Source organism: Chlorocebus sabaeus, chromosome 7 (assembly GCF_047675955.1).
Source record: "Chlorocebus sabaeus isolate Y175 chromosome 7, mChlSab1.0.hap1, whole genome shotgun sequence".
NCBI classification, from domain to species: Eukaryota; Metazoa; Chordata; class Mammalia; order Primates; family Cercopithecidae; genus Chlorocebus; species Chlorocebus sabaeus.
In genome coordinates this window covers 56,073,644-56,094,159 of record NC_132910.1, presented here as the reverse complement: position 1 = coordinate 56,094,159, position 20,516 = coordinate 56,073,644, and the positions used below count along the sequence as shown (strand labels likewise).

The following is a 20,516-nucleotide window of genomic DNA, read 5'->3' as shown; positions in this document are numbered from 1 at the left end:
TGTATATGTGCCACATTTTCTTAATCCAGTCTGTCACTGATGGACATTTGGGTTGATTCCAAGTCTTTGCTATTGTGAATTGTACCACAATGAACATACATGTGCATGTGTCTTTATAGCAGCATGATTTATAATCTTTTGGCTATATACCCAGTAATGGGATGGCTGGGTCATATGGTACTTTTAGTTCTAGATCCTTGAGGAATCACCATACTGTTTTCCATAATGGGTGAACTAGTTTACAGTCCCACCAACAGTGTAAACGTGTTCCTATTTCTCCACATCCTCTCCAGCACTTGTTGTTTCCTGACTTTTTAATGATTGCCATTCTAACTGGTGTGAGATAGTATCTCATTGTGGTTTTGATTTGCATTTCTCTGATGGCCAGTGATGATGAGCATTTTTTCATGTGTCTGTTGGCTGTATGAATGTCTTCTTTTGAGAAGTGTTTGTTCATGTCCTTTGCCCACTTTTTGATGGGGTTGTTTGTTTTTTTCTTGTAAATTTGTTTGAGTTCTTTGTAGGTTCTGGATATTAGCCCTTTGTCAGATGAGTAGATTGCAAAAATTTTCTCCCATTCTGTAGGTTGCCTTTTCACTCTGATGGTAGTTTCTTTTGCTGTGCAGAAGCTCTTTAGTTTAATTAGATACCATTTGTCAATTTTAGCTTTTGTTGCCCTTGCTTTTGGTGTTTTAGACATGAAGTCCTTGCCCATGCCTATGTCCTGAATGGTATTACCTAGGTTTTCTTCTAGGGTTTTTATGGTATTAGGTCTAACATTTAAGTCTCTAATCCATCTTGAATTAATTTTCATATAAGGAGTAAGGAAAGGATCCAGTTTCAGCTTTCTACTTATGGCTAGCCAATTTTCCCAGCACTATTTATTAAATAAGGAATCCTTTCCCCATTTCTTGTTTTTATCAGGTTTGTCAAAGATCAGATGACTGTAGATGTGTGGTATTATTTCTGAAGACTCTGTTCTGTTCCATTGGTCTATATCTCTGTTTTGGTACCAGTACCATGCTGTTTTGGTTACTGTAGCCTTGTAGCATAGTTTGAAGTCAGGTAGTGTGATGCCTCCAGCTTTGTTCTTTTGGCTTAGGATTGTCTTGGCAATGCGGGCACTTTCTCGGTTCCACATGAACTTTAAACCAGTTTTTTCCAATTCTGTGAAGAAAGTCATTGGTAGCTTAATGAGGATGGCATTGAATCTATAAATTACCTTGGGCAGTATGGCCATTTTCATGATATTGATTCTTCCTATCCATGAACATGGAATATTCTTCCATTTGTTTGTGTCCTCTTTTATTTCACTGAGCAGTGGTTTGTAGTTCTCCTTGAAGAGGTCCTTTACATCCCTTGTAAGTTGGATTCCTAGGTATTTTATTCTCTTTGAAGCAATTGTGAATTGAAGTTCATTCATGATTTGACTGTTTTTTTGTTGTTGGTGTATAAGAATGCTTGTGATTTTTGCACGTTAATTTTGTATCTTGAGATTTTGCTGAAGTTGCTTATCAGCTTAAGGAGATTTTGGGCTGAGATGATGGGGTTTTCTAAATATACGAGCATGTCATCTGCAAACAGGGACAATTTGACTTCTTCTTTTCCTAACTGAATACCCTTGATTTCTTTCTCTTGCCTGATTGCCCTAGCAAGAACTTCCAACACTATGTTAAATAGGAGCGGTGAGAGAGGGCATCCCTGTCTTGTGCCAGTTTTCAAAGGGAATGCTTCCAGTTTTTGCCCATTCAGTGTGATATTGGCTGTGGGTTTGTCATAAATAGCTCTTATTATTTTGAGATATGTTCCATCAATACCAAATTTATTGAGAGTTTTTAGCATGAAGGGCTGTTGAATTTCGTCAAAGGCCTTTTCTGCATCTATTGAGATAATTATGTGGTTTTTGTCTTTGGTTCTGTTTATATACTGGATTACATTTATTGATTTGTGTATGTTGGACCAGCCTTGCATCCCAGGGATGAAGCCCACTTGATCATGGTGGATAAGCCTTTTGATGTGCTGCTGAACCCGGTTTGCCAGTATTTTATTGAGGATTTTTGCATCGATATTCATCAGGGACATTGGTCTAAAATTCTCTTTTTTTGTTGTGTCTCTGCCAGGCTTTGTTATCAGGATGATGTTGGCCTCATAAAATGAGTTAGGGAGGATTCCCTCTTTTTCTATTGATTGGAATAGTTTCAGAAGGAATGGTACCAGCTCCTCCTTGTACCTCTGGTAGAATTCAGCTGTGAATCCATCTGGTCCTGTACTTTTTTGGTTGGTAGGCTATTAATTATTGCCTCAATTTCAGAGCCTGCTATTGGTCTATTCAGGGATTCAACTTCTTCCTGGTTTAGTCTTGGGAGAGTGTAAGTGTCCAGGAAATTAATCATTTCTTCTAGATTTTCTGGTTTATTTGCATAGAGGTGTTTATAGTATTCTCTGATGGTAGTTTGTATTTCTGTGGGGTCAGTGGTGATATCCCCTTTATCATTTTTTATTGCATCTATTTGATTCTTCTCTCTTTTCTTCTTTATTACTCCTGCTAGCGGTCTATCAATTTTGTTGATCTTTTCAAAAAGCCAACTCCTGGATTCATTGATTTTTTGGAGGGTTTTTTGTGTCTCTATCTCCTTCAGTTCTGCTCTGATCTTAGTTATTTCTTGCCTTCTGCTAGCTTTTGTATATGTTTGCTCTTGCTTCTCTAGTTCTTTCAATTGTGATGTTAGAGTGTCAATTTTAGATCTTTTCTGCTTTCTCTTGTGGGCATTTAGTGCTATAAATTTCCCTCTACACACTGCTTTAAATGTGTCCCAGAGATTCTGGTATGTTGTATCTTTGTTCTCATTGGTTTCAAAGAACATCTTTATTTCTGCCTTCATTTTGTTATGTACCCAGTAGTCATTTAGGAGCAGGTTGTTCAGTTTCCATGTAGTTGAGTGGTTTTGATTGAGTTTCTTAGTCCTGAGTTCTAAGGAACTTAGAGGTCTGAGAGACAGTTTGTTATAATTTCTGTTCTTGTACATTTGCTGAGGAGTGCTTTACTTCCAATTATATGGTCAATGTTGGAATAAGTGCAATGTGGTGCTGAGAAGAATGTATATTCTGTTGATTTGGGGTGGAGAGTTCTGTAGAGGTCTATTAGGTCCACTTGGTGCAGAGATGAGTTTAATTCCTGGATATCCTTGTTAACTTTCTGTCTCATTGATCTGTCTAATGTTGACAGTGGGGTGTTGAAGTCTCCCATGATTATTGTATGGGAGTCTAAGTCTCTTTGTAAGTCTCTAAGGACTTGCTTTATGAATCTGGGTGCTCCTGTATTGGGTGCATATATATTTAGGATAGTTAGCTCTTCCTGTTGAATTGATCCCTTTACCATTATGTAATGGCCTTCTTTGTCTCTTTTGATCCTTGATGGTTTAAAGACTGTTTTATCAGAGACTAGGATTGCAACCCCCGCTTTTTTTTGTCCTCCATTTGCTTGGTAGATCTTCCTCCATCCCTTTATTTTGAGCCTATGTATGTCTCTGCATGTGAGATGGGTCTCCTGAATACATCAGACTGATGGGTCTTGACTCTTTATCCAGTGTGCCAGTCGGTGTCTTTTAATTGGAGCATTTAGTCCATTTACATTTAAGGTTAATATTGTTATGTGTGAACTCGATCCTGTCATTATGATATTAACTGGTTATTTTGCTCGTTAGTTGATGCAGTTTCTTCCTAGCATCGATGGTCTTTACATTTTGGCATGGTTATGCAATGGCTGGTACCGGTTGTTCCTTTCCATGTTTAGTGCTTCCTTCAGGGTCTCTTGTAAGGCAGGCCTGGTGGTGAGAAAATCTCTAAGCATTTGCTTATCTGTAAAGGATTTTATTTCTCCTTCACTTATGAAACTTAGTTTTGCTGGATATGAAATTCCGGGTTGAAAATTCTTTTCTTTAAGAATGTTGAATATTGGCCCCCACTCTCTTCTGGCTTGGAGAGTTTCTGCCCAGAGATCTGCTGTTAGTCTGATGGGCTTCCCTTTGTGAGTAACCCGACCTTTCTCTCTGGCTGCCCTTAACAGTTTTTCCTTCATTTCAACTTTGGTGAATCTGACAATTATGTGTCTTGGAGTTGCTCTTCTCAAGGAGTATCTTTGTGGCATTCTCTGTATTTCCTAAATTTGAATGTTGGTCTGCCTTACTAGGTTGGGGAAGTTCTCCTGGATGATATCCTGAAGAGTGTTTTCCAACTTGGTTCCATTTTCCCCCTCACTTTCAGGCACCCCAATCAGATATAGATTTGGTCTTTTCACATAATCCCATACTTCTTGAAGGCTTTGTTCATTTCTTTTTCCTCTTTTATCTTTTATTATTATTATTATTATTATTTTACTTTAAGTTCTAGGGTACATGTGTATAATGTGCAGGTTTGTTACATATGTATACTTGTGCCATGTTGGTGTGCTGCACCCATCAACTCGTCAGCACCCATCAACTCGTCATTTACATCAGGTATAACTCCCAATGCAATCCCTCTCCCCTCCCCCCTCCCCATGATAGGCCCCGGTGTGTGATGTTACCCTTCCTGAGTCCAAGTGATCTCATTGTTCAGTTCCCGCCTATGAGTGAGAACATGCGGTGTTTGGTTTTCTGTTCTTGTGATAGTTTGCTAAGAATGATGGTTTCCAGCTGCATCTATGTCCCTACAAAGGACACAAACTCATCCTTTTTTATGGCTGCATAGTATTCCATTTTGTATATGTGCCACATTTTCTTAATCCGGTCTGTCACTGATGGACATTTGGGTTGATTCCAAGTCTTTGCTATTGTGAATAGTGCCACAATAAACATACATGTGCATGTGTTTTTATAGCAGCATGATTTATAATCCTTTGGCTATATACCCAGTAATGGGATGGCTGGGTCATATGGTACATCTAGTTCTAGATCCTTGAGGAATCACCATACTGTTTTCCATAATGGTTGAACTAGTTTACAATCCCACCAACAGTGTAAAAGTGTTCCTATTTCTCCACATCCTCTCCAGCACTTGTTGTTTCCTGACTTTTTAATGATCGCCATTCTAACTGGTGTGAGATGGTATCTCATTGTGGTTTTGATTTGCATTTCTCTGATGGTCAGTGATGATGAGCATTTTTTCATGTGTCTGTTAGCTGTATGATTGTCTTCTTTTTTTTTTTAATTTATTTATTATTATTAAACTTCAAGTTGTAGGGTACATGTGCACAACGTGCAGGTTTGCTACATATGTATACTTGTGCCATGTTGGTGTGCTGCACCCATCAACTCGTCATTTACATCAGGTATAACTCCCAAAATGTCTGTCCATATCCTTGGCCCACTTTTTGATGGGGTTGTTTGTTTTTTTCTTGTAAATTTGTTTGAGTTCTTTGTAGGTTCTGGATATTAGCCCTTTGTTAGATGAGTAGATTGCAAAATTTGTCTCCCATTCTGTAGGTTGCCTGTTCACTCTGATGGTAGTTTCTTTTGCTGTGCAGAAGCTCTTTAGTTTAATTAGATACCATTTGTCAGTTTTGGCTTTTGCTGCCGTTGCTTTTGGTGTTTTAGACATGAAGTCTTTGCCATGCCTATGTCCTGAATGGTACTACCTAGGTTTTCTTCTAGGATTTTTATGGTATTAGGTCTAACATTTAAGTCTCTAATCCATCTTGAATTAATTTTCGTATAAGGTTTAAGGAAAGGATCCAGTTTCAGCTTTCTACTTATGGCTAGCCAATTTTCCCAGCACCATTTATTAAATAGGGAATCCTTTCCCCATTTCTTGTTTCTCTCAGGTTTGTCATTCTTGCTTCACTTCATTCATTTGATCCTCAATCGCTGATACTCTTTCTTCCAGTTGATCGAGTTGGTTACTGAACCTTGTGCATTTGTCACGTATTTCTCGTGTCATGGTTTTTATCTCTGTCAGTTCGTTTATGGCCTTCTCTGCATTGATTTTTCTAGTTATCCATTCTTCCATTCTTTTTTCAAGATTTTTGGTTTATTTGTACTGGGTACGTAATTCCTCCTTTAGCTCTGAGAAGTTTGATGGACTGAAGCCTTCTCTTATCTCGTCAAAGTCATTCTCCATCCAGCTTTGATCCATTGCTGGCGATGAGCTGCATTCCTTTGGAGGGGGAGATGTGCTCTTTTTTTTGAATTTCCATCTTTTCTGCCCTGCTTTTTCCCTATCTTTGTAGTTTTATCTGCCTCTGGTGTTTGATGATGGTGACATACTGATGGGGTTTTGGTGTGGGTGTCCTTCCTGTTTGTTAGTTTTCCTTCTAACAGTCAGGACCCTCAGCTGTAGGTCTGTTGGAGATTGCTTGAGGTCCACTCCAGACCCTGTTTGCCTGGGTGTCAGCAGCAGAGGCTGCGAAAGATAGAATATTGCTGAACAGCGAGTGTTCCTGTCTGGTTCTTGCTTTGGAAGCTTCATCTCAGGGGTGTACCCCACTGTGTGAAGTGTGGGGTGTCGGTCTGCCCCTAGTGGAAGATGTCTCCCAGTTAGGCTACTCAGGGGTCAGGGACCCACTTGAGCAGGCAGTCTGTCCGTTCTCAGATCTCAACCTCCGTGCTGGGAGATCCACTGTTCTCTTCAAAGCTGTCAGACAGGGTCATTTGCATCTGCAGAGGTTTCTGTTGCTTTTTTTTTGTTTAGCTGTGCCCTGTCCCCAGAGGCGGAGTCTACGGAGACAGGCAGGACTCCTTGAGCTGCTGTGGGCTTCACCCAGTTCGAGCTTCCCAGCGGCTTTGTTTACCTACTTAAGCCTCAGCAATGGCGGGCGCCCCTCCCCCAGCCTCACTGCTGCCTTGCAGTTAGATCACAGACTGCTGTACTAGCAATGAGGGAGGCTCCATGGGCATGGGACCCTCCCAGCCAGGTGTGGAATATAATCTCCTGGTGTGCCGTTTGCTAAGACCCTTGGTAAAGCACAGTATTGGGGTGAGAGTTACCCGATTTTCCAGGTGTTGTGTGTCTCAGTTCCCCTGGCTATGAGAAGGGATTCCCTTCCCCTTTTCACTTCCCAGGTGAGGCGATGCCTCACTTTGCTTCAGCTCTCACTGGTCAGGCTGCAGCAGCTGACCAGCACCGATTGTCCGGCACTACCTAGTGAGATGAACCCGGTACCTCAGTTGAAAATGCAGAAATCACCCATCTTCTGTGTCGCTCGCGCTGGGAGCTGGAGACTAGAGCTGTTCTTATTCTGCCATCTTGCTCCGCCCTCGTGATTTTGTTATTCAATTTAAAAATGGGTCATAAAGCAGCAGAGACAACTTTCTGTATCAACAATGCATTTGGCCCAGGAACTGCTAATGAACGTACCGTGGTAGTTAAAGAAGTTTTGCAAAGGAGACGAGAGCCTTGAAGCTGAGGAGCGTAGTGACCAACCATTGGAAGTTAACAACCGCCAACTGAGAGCAATCATCGAAGCCGATCCTCTTACAAGCACACAAGAAAAGTTGCCGAAGAACTCAACGTCAGCCATTCCAGGGTCGCTCAGCATTTTAAGCAAATGAAAAAGTGAAAAAGCTCAATAAGTGGGTGCTTCATGAGCTGAATGAAAATTTTAAAAATCATCATTTTGAAGTGTTGTCTTCTCTTATTCTATGCAACAACGATGGACCATGTCTTGATAGGATTGTGACGTGTGATGAAAGTGGGTTTTATATGACAACCAGTGATGACCAGCCTTGTGGTTGGACCGGGAAGAAGCTCCAAAGCATTTCCTAAATCCAATCTTGCACCAAAAAAAGGTCGTGGCCACTGTTTGTTGATCTGCTGATGGTCTGATCCACTACAGCTTTCTGAATCCCGGTGAAACCATTACATCTGAGGACTATGCTTAGCAAGTCGATGAGATGCACCAAAAACTGCAATGCCTGCAACTGGCACTAGTCAATAGAGGGGGCCACAGTAACCCAAACAGCATGGTACTGGTACCAAAACAGAGATATAGACCAATGGAACAGAACAGAGCCCTCAGAAATAATACCACACATCTACAGCCATCTGATCTTTGACAAACCTGACAAAAACAAGAAATGGGGAAAGGATTCCCTATTTAATAAATGGTGCTGGGAAAATTGGGTAGCTATAAGTAGAAAGCTGAAACTGGATCCTTTCCTTGCTCCTTATACGAAAATTAATTCAAGATGGATTAGAGACTTAATGTTAGACCTAATACCATAAAAACCCTAGAAGAAAACCTAGGTGATACCATTCAGGACATAGGCATGGGCAAGGACTTCATGTCTGAAACACCAAAAGCAACAGCAACAAAAGCCAAAATTGACAAATGGGATCTAATTAAACTAAAGAGCTTCTGCACAGCAAAAGAAACTACCATCGGAGTGAACAGGCAACCTACAAAATGGGAGAAAATTTTTGCAATCTACTCGTCTGACAAAGGGCTAATATCCAGAACCTATAAAGAACTCAAACAAATTTACAAGAAAAAAACAAACAACCCCATCAAAAGTGGACAAAGGATATGAACAGACACTTCTCAAAAGAAGACATTCATACAGCCAACAGACACATGAAAAAATGCTCATCATCACTGGCCATCAGAGAAATGCAAATCAAAACCATAAGATACCATCTCACACCAGTTAGAATGGCAATCATGAAAAAATCAGGAAAGAACAAGTGCTGGAGAAGATGTGGAGAAATAGGAACACGTTTACACTGTTGGTGGGACTGTAAACTAGTTCAACCATTGTGGAAAAGTGTGGCGATTCCTCAAGGATCTAGAACTAGAAATACTATTTTACCCAGCCACCCCATTATTGGGGATATACCCAAGGGATTATAAGTCATGCTGCTATAAAGATACATGCACATGTATGTTTATTGTGGCACTATTCACAATAGCAAAGACTTGGAATCAACCCAAATGTCCATCAGTGACAGACTGGATTAAGAAAATGTGGCATATATACACCATGGAATATTATGCAGCCACAAAAAAGAATGAGTTTCATGTTCTTTGTAGGGACATGGATGCAGCTGGAAACCATCATTCTCAGCAAACTATCACAAGAACAGAAAACCAAATACCTTATGTTCTCACTCATGGATGGGAATTGAACAATGAGATCATTTGGACACAGGAAGGGGATCATCACGCACCAGGTCCTATTGTGGGAAGGGAGCGGGGAGGGATAGCATTAGGGGATATACCTAATGGAATGACGAGTTAATGGGTGCAGCACACCAACATGGCACATGTATACCTATGTAACAAACCTGCACGTTGTGCACATGTACCTTAGAACTTATAGTAAAAAAAAAAAAAAAAAAGGCCCAATTCTTCTCCATGACAACGTCCAACCACACATCACACAACTGACGCTTCAAAAGTTGAACGCATTGGGCCACCAAGTTTTGGCTCATCCTTCATATTCACCTGACTTCTCATCAACCAACTACCACTTCTTCAAGCATCTGCACAACTGTTTGCATGTAAAACACTTCCACAGCCAAGAGGATGCAGAAAATTCTTTCCAAGAGTTTGTCAAATCCTGAAGTATGGATTTTTATGCTACAGGAATAAGCAAACTTATTTCTCAGTGGCAAAAATGTGTTGATCATAATGGTTCCTATTTTGATTAATAAAGATATGTTTGAACCTAGTCATAAGGATTTAAATTTCATGGTCCAAAACTGCAATTATTTTTGCACCAACCTAAGTACCTAAAGTATTCTTTACCTCCATAAAGCAGAACAAATGTGGGTTTCTTTAAGAAAAAAAAAAAAAACACTATTAGAAAAAAACATGAGTATAGCATTGATACATATACACACACACATGCACACACACACCCCTGTGTGAAAATCCAAGAACATGAAAAAAATAATAATAATGATTTATAGACTACCTTCTCTATGCAAAGCACTTTGCCAGATAATGAACCTACAAAATTTCTAGTTCTCACTAAAACCCAGCTCTCACTAAAACCCAGCAAGGCATTCACATTTTACACAGGAGAAAACTGAAATTGAGAGAGTTTGAGTAAGTTGGATATTGCACATGTAATGTTTTGTATAGCCAGGATTCCAACCTAGTGTTTGTGATTTCAAATTTTACAGTTTTTAATATTTTTTCATTGCATGTAAATTAGATTAAGAGAGGATTAAATGTAGCCTTGTTACTTTTGTGTGAGTGATTTATCCCAGTTAAAGAATACTGATAGTACTTTTTTCATATATTTCACAAAATTAGGAAAAGAGGAATGACCAAAAAATTGTGGAAGACTTTAATTCTATAGAAATTAGCCATGGATTTAAAAAATTATTGACTTGTGTTGATAACATTGGAACTCTCAAAAAGTACATAAAGATAAGGGGAGTAATGTGAACTTCATTTAAAAAAAAAATAACTAACTAGTGAAAAAAATGTAATAGCAACTTTGGAAGCAAGTAATCATGTAATTTTGAGTTTAAACTGATCTGTGACAGGGACATTTATTTCAGAACTTTTTGTATGTTTAAAAATAAAATTTGGAAACTACTAGAATGTTCCCTAGTATGGAAAGTTGAACAAATTGTGGTGCATGAAAATGCTGGAAAATTACATAGTCATTCAAAAGAAAGCCTTAGTTCTATGTCAATCGTCTGGGTCAGAGTCTGTGATTATAGTGAGAGAGAAAAGCAGAAGCAGAAATGAATACATGGTATGATCCCTTACACAGGTTAGATTTTCCAGGAAGCAGAATCTGAGATGAAGTTTAAGATATTTATTTGGAAGTGTCTTGCAATTAACATTTATAAACAGGGGAGGAAAAAAGCAAAATTGGGCAGAGGGTGAAATTGAGTTGTGAAGCAAGCCTGATGAGAATTTTGGCTGACCCAGTGGGGAGGTCTAGAGCTAAAACGGCCATCAGAGTGTCCCTGCATCAGGTCCAAATGGCCAGTCAGTCACACTCTTAACTAGATTAGTCATTTGATGTGGGCTTCTTAGGAAATAGTGTGACCATGGGTGAGGCAGTTCTCTGAAGCTAGTAATCAGTGAAGGGACTGAGGCATCTACTGATAGCACCCCCACCGCCCAGCTTTTAGTCCTTCATTGAGCAGCAATCTGGGTGGCGCCTCTGTCCCTCCCAATACCTAAAACAAAGTATACCAAAACCCAAAAGGTATAACCATATTTGGAAATGATTACATATGCATGGAGAAAAGTAGAATATAACCTTGATCATGGGGAAAGCAATTGGGCTGGAGGTAGTATAAGTAACCAAACAAAACAAAAGGGAAAGATATTAATAACAAGAATCCATACATAATATTTTATACCGGTAAACTTTAAAATGCATCAATATAATACTTAGAAGTATTAAGGAATAGTCATCCAATAGTATTTATCTCTAAGTTGTGACTACCTTTCCATTATGTGTCTCTATGTTCTTTGAGTAAAAATAAACATGTATTGTTTAGATAATTTTAAGGATTATAAAACTATTAATTTTTATTTTTGAAACAGAGCCTCACTCTGTCATTCAGGCACTTGATCTCTGCTCAGTGCAACCTCCACCTTCTGGGTTCAAGCGATTATCCTGCTTCAGACTCATGAGTACCTGGAATTACAGGTGTCCACTACCATGCTGAACTAATTTTTGTATTTTTAGTAGAGACAGGGTTTCACCATGTTGCCCAGACTGGTCTCGAACTCCTGAGCTCAGGCAATCTATACCTCTTGACCTCCCAAAGTGTTAGGATTACAGGCGTGAGCCACTGCGCCAAGCCAAAACTAAAAATTAATCGCAAATGACAAGGTCACTTGATTAAAACAAAGCCTTAAGTTTTCAAAGAGCAGATTTCCAAAGGTTTAAATCATGTAGCAAGATGCTCTAAAGGACAAATGGTTTTCAGAGGCATCAGTTGTGACACCAGTCATAATATCCAAAAGTTAATGTTAATAAGTTAAGCTTCTTTATGCAATATACATTTAGTCAAATGTTTCTTGAGTGTATTTAATGAACCAGAATCTGTTGTAGGTGTTGAGTTACATCCGGATGGAAAGCAAAGAAAAATTCTCACCCTCATGGACCTCACATTCTACAGGAGGGAAAGAGAAAATAAACAGTAAGAGCAATAAATGAGTTAAATACTATGGTAGGTTAAAAGTTGGTGAAGCCCAGTTCCTGAGAAATCAGGCTGTCAGACTCAGTGATTTGCAATTCAGGAGTGTTTTGGAGGATGCTCTTGGAAAGAACAACTAAGCGAACAGAAGGAAATAGGTACAAGTAGCCCAAAATGATAGCTTGATGACTAAGTTTAATGACTAAGAGATGCTCATTGTGCCCCCTGTTGGAAGTTTTCTCACTCTAAGAATATGACAAGGAGGCCGATAGAATCTGCATTTGGATACTTTCAGACTACTTCTTGATTCAGGACAGGAGTGTTAAGGTAGTGCTTATGAAAACTGAAAAGTATACTCTTGTCCATTCAGAGTGAATATGAATGGTATCTTGCCCTCCTTTTCTGAAGAGGTGGAAGAGAATACCCTGGCTAGATCACTTACTACATACCATGGATGGCAAGCATTGTTAACTGGTTCTAGTAGAAATAGCCTATCTAGCAAAGCAACTGCACCTGGGGTTTCCTTTTGAGTTATAGTAAGCCATAAACCCAGGATCCATCTGGATTTTCTAGAGAACTGTTTGGAAAATTAAATGAAAACATAATGCAAGTCACTAATCTTGAATCTATTATGTCTTTAATAGTGGCAATAATTTGCTTACTCTCCCCTGGTTTCAATAGCAATTAATCCGTGACCACTGTGAGGGGCAAGTCCCAGTGACTTTGACTTTTTGCTTTTCCCACCATGATAGCTCTTAGCCTGTGGCCAAAGAACAAATGTGGGGTATTTTCAAAGCCTAATTATGTCTATTTCTATTTCAATTTTTCATTCAGAAACCAAGTGAGTCTGCAAAACCAGTGGTCCCAGTGAGTCCACCATGAGCCACACCTGGGACTTGACGCCATTTAATCAGTACCGTCCTCTCCCAAGCAGGAGAGTGTTGCTGCTTTGGGCCTCCCAGGTATCTATGTCAGCTCGGACCTTGTGTCTAGCAAATCTTGAAGTATGTTTTTCTTTCTCCCTTACTTCACTGTACAATTACCCAAGTAAATGGCAAGGTCCGATTGGGAGGAACTGGGAGAATCATTACTGTGTACTTTCTGTGGTGTGGCAGGTTTCTTCCTTCTGAGGCAAAAGTCTAGCCTGCAAGCAGCAATTTCAAGGTCTGCAAAACTGGCTCAGCATTGGAATCTGGAAAAGGGATTGAAACATTTTATTTGGGTGACTTCCCTCAGCATCCTCATCTTCCATCCTTTATTTTGGTTGTATACATTATGCCTTTGTTGGCTGCACATATGTCTTACTGTACCTAGACACGCTGTATTCTGTTAACCACCTCTATAGCTCTCCGCAGGTTCTCTCTCCTGGCTGCCACTCTGATGTTGCTGCTCATTATAATAATTGCCCCAACTGGTGTCTGACAGTTCAGCACTGCCACCTGGTCTCTATTAATTAGGGATCCTATGAGTCCCATTGTTATCAGTGAGCCCAGTTATTAAGAGCATCTCTTACCCTCATCCCTGGCTGATAGAAGACAGCCACCACTGAGCTTCTCAGTAATGCCCATGCCCTTCTCACCAGCATATGCGTTTTTCCTTTGGTAAATGAAATTTCCTCTCATGGATCATAGTGGTCTGGTAGGTTTTCTGACCTAGTTAGTGTAACCACTCTAGCATGCCCACTTCTATGAGCCCTTTGATCCCTCTACATCTGTAAGATAAAGTAGTTCTGGCACTTCAACCTCACAGAGTGCAGTCCATTACTTTCTCTAAGCTTCTAGGAGTCATCCTAGTACCTTGCTTGCTCCACATCCCAGAGACCTTGCATAGGTTTTAAATCGTGTAACCTGTAGAGTGTTCTCACATCAATAAACTCTCTTTTATCCAGCATCCTCAGAATCCAGTCCCATGTATACTCTTCTGGATGCTGCCACTATACACTGGCTAGTTTTTCCTTCAGGTTACAATCCCTTTGCCACTTCAGCACTTCCCCTGATGGATTAGGTTATGACTTAACCCAGTTATTGGCTTACTGTTTGGGACATGGGGGATGGAGAGTGGTGGCATATCCTAAAGGGAGCACAATTGGTCTCGCAAGGAAGACATCTCAAGCAAAGGTAGGCTAGCCTATTAATTAGCAAAGAGGAGTGTATCACTGTGACAGTCTCAAAGAGTTCAAGAGAATCTGGAGATTTAAAGTTTGGAAGTGCTTCAATCCAGATATCCGCATCCCAGTTTTCAAAGTTCTACTCTTTCCAAATCAGGGACCTAATCTTGGCATGGCAGATCCTGGAGTTGAGGATTCCACTTTTTAAAGAGTGTGCTGCTCTTTAATTAGGTGTTGAATCTCTAGCTTTTGCTCTCCTCTGGCCACAGGAGACCCTTTTTATATTAGTTGTTAAAAACACTCACACTTCTCTTGCCATTCTCCATGTATCATTGGCCTGAAGAAATAGCCATCTAATTCCAAATTTCTTAAAATTACTATTATCCCTGAAAAATTCAAACTCCTAGGACAGCTTACCTGCCAGTGAATTGCTCTTAATGCCTATCTGTTCCCAGTTCCACATCACTGAAAATTTTAATAATTTCACTGCAACCAAATATCTGGACCTAACAATATTCCATCTACCTCCACTGAAGGAGTTTTTATTGGCAGCTGACCAAATAAAATCATGAACCTACAGACATCCCATTTTAGATTCTGCTTTCTAGGATCAGTTCTAGTACAAAAGTCATAGGTCAATTTCCAAAGAACTCTGATACCAAGAAAAGGTGTGTACACAAGGAGTATTGGATAGAGATCTCAGAAACAATTGTGAGGTATGAGAGGAGAAGAACTGGTCAGAAGCAGAAGCTGAACTGTGATGCAGTTGCAACAGAAGATTCAGCTGATCCTACAGGATGTTCTAGAGTTTGGCTGGCCCATTATAGTTATTGCAACGTTAGGCATGGGGGATAGACAATCAAGTCTCTTGCAAAGGCTAATCATTGTATGCAGGCTGCCCCATAGGAGGGACATAACCTTCAGTGAGGCTGCTCTCTTAGTTCAGGGCAATTATTGGAGGGGAACTTAGTTTAGCTTTATAAGTCACCACCAGCAATAGAGGAATGAGTGACTCTCCTTGGGGAGTAAAGGAAAAATCTAGGCAGTGCAGCACATTTTAACTGAAATGTTGATAAAATCTATAGGGAAAAAATAATTATGTGCGCAAGATCACAATGCCTGAACTGGGGTGAGAAGAGGTGAAGTAGTGGGTTGGACTTTCCATAAAAAGTGGGAAAATGTAGGTCTTATTGAAAAAACAACATTTGAGAAAAGACTTGAAGTTAGCCATGCTGAAACCTGAAGGAAAGAAATATGCTCCTGGAACAGGGAATAACCAATGTTAATCTCAAGAAATGAACCTGTTAAGTGTGTTGGAAAATTTGAAGATGGAAAAACCCTAAAATCACAAGTTGCAGAATTATGGTCACCATATAATAGTATTGCTACATATATGTAAAGAATATGTACAGAATCATGTACCCAACCAGAGAGAGAGAGAGTGTGTGAATATAAAAAGGCTTTCAAATCTACCTGTAACTTTTGTTTCACTTACTTTTCAAAATTCTGAAGAAATGGAAAAAAATTGATGTTTTAAAATATATGTAAAGATTATATGATATTAATTATATTATTCCCTATTATTTTTAACATACCTGTTATATTTCATAACAAAAAGGAGAAAAATCAATGGGGTGCCAGAAACAGACATGAGCAGTATACATTATTAGATAAGTGAAATAAAATATCCTGACTGACCAATAATTATTTATATGTAGAGAGTGCTGAGCATAGTGATAATTTGTGTAACTAAACTTCATCTTTTTATCATCAATTTTGGCCCTACTCTACCCTGTTCTTCTGACCTACCAGCCACATCCTGGCTTATATATATTTTCAAATACATTCTTTGTAAGATTTTTTAAAAGATAATATCAGATTATTATGGAACATAATTCATTTTATATTTATAAAACTTCAAAATATTTTAAAAAGTTGTGAAGATTAAATAGGGTATATTTTAAATGCCAAAATTACCACAGAAGAAATTTAAGAATTTGAACCCAAAGCCTATAGCTAACATATTATGAATAAAGGGAATTTTGATTCATCTCCTCGAAGTTCAGAACCAGAAAAGCATACCAAATGTCAACAGAGTTTAAAACACTGGAGAATCTCAGCTACACTTGAGGGAGTTATTTAATCTTATTTTCCTTATCTGGAAAATGGGGGTTGTTAAGTAAGGTATGCATCAAGTAAGGCTATTGTGAACATGAAGAGATGAGTACAGATGAAATATTTGCCCAAGAGCTCGCTAAGCATTTGCTGTTACTGTTAGCAGCAGATCAACATATACTAATTCTCTCATCTTCATGAAGTTTGACCACACTCATATCATCTACTCTGCATGAATCCAAGAACACATTTCTTAGCATTCTGCTCCTGAGCAGCTGAAAATCCACTGCAAAGGTATACATTCATTTCTTTCATATTGAACTATCAATATTGCTTTCAACCAGCTTACCCTTCTTTTGTTTACTTAATTGAATTCAAGCCAACACATACTCATTGAGCATTTAATATGCTACATATATTATATTAAGTCCTAGACTTCCCTCCTTGCTTTCCAAAGCTAATGTTTCAGATATTTACCACTGATTTTATGCATTGAATCTGCCCTTACATTTACCAGATACTCCTCACCTCTTGCTTCAATGAAACAATACAGGTAATCATAGGTAATCAGAATTGAATTCTGTTTTTCATCACTGCACCTCAAAATTTGCCTTTTTATTCCCTTATTTTCTCGTTGCTTCTTTAGCTTCCATTTTTGTTCCCTTTTTAGAGAGAGAGGAGAGAGAGAGATTTGTTATGAGAAATTGTCTCTTGAGATCATGGAGACTGAGAAGTCCCGTGATCTGCCATCTGCAAGCTGGAGGCCCAGGAAAGCTGGTGGTATAGTTCCAGTCCAGGCCCCAAAGTCTCAGAACTAGGGAAGCCAATGGTATAACTCCCAGTCCAAGTCCAGAAAACCAAGTAACAGAAGCATAGATGTCTGAGGGCAGGAGAAAGTGTATGTCCCAGGTCCCAGTTCAAGAAGAGAGAGAATTCTACCTTCTGCCGCTTTTTGTTCAATTCAGCAGTGGATTGGATGATGCCTTCTTGCACTGGTGAGGGCAATCTTCACTCAGCTTACTGATTCAAATGTGAATCTCTTCCAGAAACACCCTCAAAGACACACCCAGATATAATGTTTTACCAGCTATCTATTAGCTTAGTCATTCTGACACATAAAATTAACCATCACATAGATAAAGAGTAACAAGAATGACCCCAAGATTTCTGATCTGAGCAACTAGAATGATGGAGTTGCCATTACCTAAGAGTGCATTTTAGGGTAGTTAAGGGAGAGAGGTGTTTAATTGTAGATAATTTAAGTGGAATTTTAAAGTAGTTAGATATAAAAGTCCTGACTGGAGATTTACATTTTGGAGTGTCTAGGGCACAGATGAAATTTAAAGCCATGAGACTGGATAAGATCAGAAAGATAGTGAGTGTAAACAGATAAGAAAAAGTAGTCTAAAGTCTAAACCCTGGGTCACTTCAGTGTTAGGAGGGTAGCAGGGTAGGAGATAAATCAGGGGACTGGTTTTCTAAAAGCCCTGGAAAGAGAACATCAAATGTTGCTGATGGGTAAAATAAGAGGAAGACTGAAGTCGATGTTTGAATTTAACAAGGTACAGTCACTGGAAACCTTGAAAAGAGATGGACTAATGTGAGTTTAATAGATAAAGGAAAAAAGCAAATTATGACATTGGTATATACCATTCTTTTAAAAAAATTAACTATCTAAGGAGTGAATGGGTGATTGGTAGAGGGAGAAAGTATGGTTTAAATTGTTTAAAAATGTATTCTAATAGTAATACTACAGTTGAGAGGAATAGTTTGATGATGACAAAGAGGGGAGAATTGCTGGAGTGAGACTCTATGTGTGGTCCAGTGAGAATGGGAGAGTGTGTCTTTGAAGAGAAACATGCAGAATGTATTCCAGTGGGAGGAAAGGAAGAATGTCTATATACAGATATTAGAAGGTAAGTAGACATGACAGCAGGAGCTCATGGAAACTGCTATTCTAGTAGTTTCTATGAACTCAGTGAAGGAGAAACTTGCATAAAGAACAGGGAGATGGTGTTAGAGGTTTGAGAAAAGAAGATATAAAACAGAAAGAAAAAGGAAGAGTAAATGTAATATAATTGCTCTGCAACATTAAAGGCCCACTTGAGTAACTACCATGAAGCTAATATGAGACTTAGATTTGTAAATATTTTTCCAGCCATATGTGGCTATTCAGGTAAGGGAATGGAGCAGGCATTCCTTTACTGTGTTTACTTTGATTAAACACAGCTTACAAATCCCAAAGTAAGGGTTTACCCAAGAGATAGCTAAATAAATTGAGGTTTAGGAAAGAGAGTGTTCAAAATGATTGATCATGGAAAATTCAGAGTGTTTGAAAGGGAGTGTTTATAATGATTGACCAAGCTGAGTACGTAGGGAAACAGAGGCATGGGAAGATGACGGTAACAGTGGCAGGATCAATGGATTGTAGGTTCAGTGGGAGAGACCACTGAAGGATATTTGAGAGCCAATGATTTGAGGAAGTGATCCAGAAATACAGGAAGTGATGAGTAGACAGTGGTTCCAGAGGGTGACCACAGAGTTTAGTGACAGAAGGGAGGTGGGAGAAAAACATAATCGAAGGGGGCTGATCAAGGAGGCAAGAGGACTTGAAGAATTGTATGGCTAAATACTGAAAATACTCAGAATCAAGGAAAGAGTTGTGGTGGTGTGAACCAAGAGTTACAGCTAAAGTTTTCATGGATTGAAGAAAGCCCTTCAGGCCTTTAGATGATTTAAACAAGAAACAGAAGTAGGGAGCGTAGTCTTATGACATTACTGTTACAGCAGTGGAGAACAGAGTTTGAATAGCATGGAAGAGTCTGGAAATGACAATGAAGAGCAAGAATGAACCTTCCCCAGGATCACAATTTGACAGCACTACAGGCCATGCAAGTACTTCCCAAAGAACCACATTTCAACAAGAGCAAGATGAAGGGGATTTTCAGAGAAGCTATTGAGAACACAGGGGGCTTTGCTGATGGCAGACACTCAGTCTCCAAAACCAACAGTGTCAGGAGATGGCTACTAGAAGGTGGATATACAGAGCTATATATAGAAACTGGAATGTGAAAAATCAACAATGCTCTGGGAAGCCAGGGTTTATGGCTGTGACTGACACAACAGTAATAAAGTATATAAAGAGATGAGTCCTAATGGTCTTTGGCCAGTAGTGGAGGAGGTAAGTGTTGGGGAGTATGCAAAGGTTAGAATTTATGGGATTCTCTTCTCCCATAAATCATCTTGATGGCAGTATGAAGACCAGAAAAGGGATGATCTTGACTGCGCAGTTATCCATGTAACCACTAGGTCTTGGAAACTGTTTACTGACAAGTTTTTCTTATTGCCACATTTATTGGTTTCAATCAGGGGCAAGGTCAAATATGTAGCAAAAGCCTCTAGTTTTTCAGGTTTTCCACGTAAAATAAATAATAATTTCCCATAAAATAAATCATGAAATAACCATAGTTTTGGCACACAAATGAGCAGAAGCCAATTTTGGCATTGTACTCCAAGCAGCAGTAGAAATAAGAGTTTCCCATCTCTTCCCAAACCAACTAGTGGTTAAAAACTGCTCTGAGCACAACTCTAGAATTGCCCCTAGAAACTTCTTTCAAGCCTTTGTAGACCTTTCAGCATCAATGGTTCACTCACTTTAGGAATATCCTTTCTTTCGGGAATTTTTTTTTTGGTTAACATCTCCCTTCCAGATAACTTTTTGTGAATCACCCTTCTTGTCCTCTGAAGTTCGTCTTTCCTTCAAACAAACTGTAGGTTTTCCTCAAATTGTCTTCATTGTCTCCCTCCTCTTCCATCCTCTTGCTGGGATCTTTATCTAAAATGCTGCTAAGGGACAAAATGTCTCACCTCCTTTAAATCATCTTCTCCAATGTAAGTCAGAAGGATACTTTAAAACAAAAATAAACAAAAACACACAAGTGAGTACAGATATATTGAAATAAACAACATATATTGGCTTCTTTTTACTCCTAAGCAGGTCTTTTTCCTCAGCATAACCTTAAAGGCTGTATGCAATTTAACAGTATTCTTCTTTCTGGGTCTCATTTCCCATCACTTGTGTCTTCTTGATGTCTCATTACTGCAGCCACAATCAACAACATACCGTTTCTGGGCTCTGCTATGCACTTGTGTTTCCCCAGCTTTTGCTTACACCCTGTCCTTTATGCCAAATATTCTTTCTCCC

General features: G+C 39.2%; 1 long non-coding RNA gene across 6 annotated transcripts in view; it reads right to left on the bottom strand.

The window, feature by feature from the left end:
• Nucleotides 1–17,388, bottom strand: part of LOC103236063 (uncharacterized) — a 237,813-nt gene extending 220,425 nt beyond the window's left edge. For all 6 annotated transcript variants that reach the window (XR_012093400.1, XR_012093403.1, XR_012093399.1 and 3 more), the window contains exon 1: nt 17,252–17,388. This is a non-coding gene — a long non-coding RNA (uncharacterized lncRNA). The remainder of the gene's footprint in view (nt 1–17,251) is intronic.
• Nucleotides 17,389–20,516: the final 3,128 nt, after the last annotated feature.